Raw genomic sequence first — 1,791 nt, 5'->3', positions numbered from 1 at the left:
ATTTTTACTGCATCTTTACTTTTACATTTGTTCTTAGGTTGCCTAAAACATTTAAATACAAATAAAATGAGTGTAGCAAAAATAATGAAAGCTAACAGCAGGTAACTTTACAAATAATGGAATGTGAACTGTTTCTGACCTTATCCAGAGTAAAATGGGTCACAACTTTGTCTAAAGGAACACTTCTGCAGCTGTAGTCAAAGATGTGCACATTGAGATTGAGTGTTCCACAGATATACATGGTTTAACCTGTGGTGTCCATGGGGTATGTTTCTACCACAGCATTCTAAGTGCTCCAGACCTTAAAGTACCCACAATTACTACACCTGTGACTGGAACCAATGATCCCTTTTATTCCCCACCAGGACAAACCAATATGTAGGCAGTTTTCTTTGCTTAAACACAGAAGCGGTTTTACATTGGCCCTTGTGAAGCCACAATGTACCAAAAGTACTATGCCAAACATTTATAGCTTGTATAAAAATTCCACATCCCCATATTGGCCACCTCAAGATGAAAACAGATAACTCCCTAAACGTTAACTGGCTCTACTCCCCTAATAGTAAACATAAAAACCACATGGGAAATACAGAAATTCAAATAGAAGTAACATAAACCTGTCATAAATCGTAAACAAAAAACTATTTGTGGGACAGCATGGATGACAAATGATCTATTGTGTAAATTTTAGAATGAGGCAGACAAAAGTTGGAAGTCCGGTTAATTTTCCCCTCCTTCTCCTGCTTCAGCTTTGCCTCCTTGGGTATCCGATGTCCACAATGTCAAGTTGTCTCTCAGTAATTGCATTATTACCGTGCTGTCTTTGTATGACCCTTCACTTAATGTATCAAGTTCAGCAATGGCTTCATCAAAAGCTGTCTTTGCAAGAGAGCAGGCTTTCTCTGGGCAGTTCAGAATCTCATAATAGAACACAGAGAAGTCAAGCGCCAGACCCAGTCTGATAGGATGTGTTGGTTGCATTTCCTTTTTGCTGATTTCAAAAGCTTCTTGGTATGCCTGTTGTGACCGATCCACAATCCCTTCCTTGTCATCACCAGTGGCAACCTCAGCCAAGTAACGATAGTAATCTCCTTTCATTTTCAGATAGAAGACTTTGCTCTCTGCTTGTGAAGCATTGCGGATCAAGAACTTTTCCAAAAGAGACAGTACATCATTGCAGGTATCTCTTAGCTCCCTTTCAATTTTCTCTCTGTATTCTCGAGCCATCTGCTGTTTTTTCTTAGCACCTTCCATCTTTTGTTCAATACTTGAGATGACCCTCCAAGATGATCTATGGGCTCCTACAACATTTTTGTAAGCAACTGAGAGAAGATTCCTCTCTTCATTGGATAATTCAGCTCCTTGCTCAGTTACAGACTTCATGCAGGCTGCCATGTCATCATATCGCTCAGCCTGCTCGACTAGTTTGGCTTTCTGAACCAGCTCATTTTTATCCATGACTGGATGTTCTTTTTGTCTCCTAGAAGCAAGGTTTGAGGGACGTCGTAGTCCCCAGGGTTCCAGCTGGTGGTGGGAGTGGACCACAGGCTGGGTAATGAGCGAGGATGGTAGCAGAAAATGAATTATTTTTAAAGAGTTTTAAAGATAAGGGAAAATGTGCAACTAATGTGAGATGCTGGACATGTTTATTTGCTTCACTGTGGTAAAATTTTTACTCTGTATTTATATCCCATAACATCACTTTGTATACCTTCAATATACAAAATAAAATTTATTTAAAATATAACATTTGATGAGCTCTCTTACTGAAAGACCCGCATAAATTAGTCA

At 39.3% G+C, this 1,791-nt stretch overlaps 1 pseudogene across 1 annotated transcript; it reads right to left on the bottom strand.

Moving 5' to 3' along the window:
* Positions 1-1,556, bottom strand: LOC108536927 (14-3-3 protein zeta/delta pseudogene; annotated as a pseudogene). Its single transcript, XR_001887666.1, has one exon. The product of XR_001887666.1 is annotated as a 14-3-3 protein zeta/delta pseudogene (transcript).
* Positions 1,557-1,791: the final 235 nt, after the last annotated feature.

This window comes from Rhinopithecus bieti, unplaced genomic scaffold (genome assembly GCF_001698545.2).
Source record: "Rhinopithecus bieti isolate Rb0 unplaced genomic scaffold, ASM169854v2 scaffold_14002, whole genome shotgun sequence".
Classification (NCBI taxonomy): Eukaryota; Metazoa; Chordata; class Mammalia; order Primates; family Cercopithecidae; genus Rhinopithecus; species Rhinopithecus bieti.
Note: the sequence above shows the minus strand (reverse complement) of the source record. Positions and strands in the feature narration are given on the sequence as shown.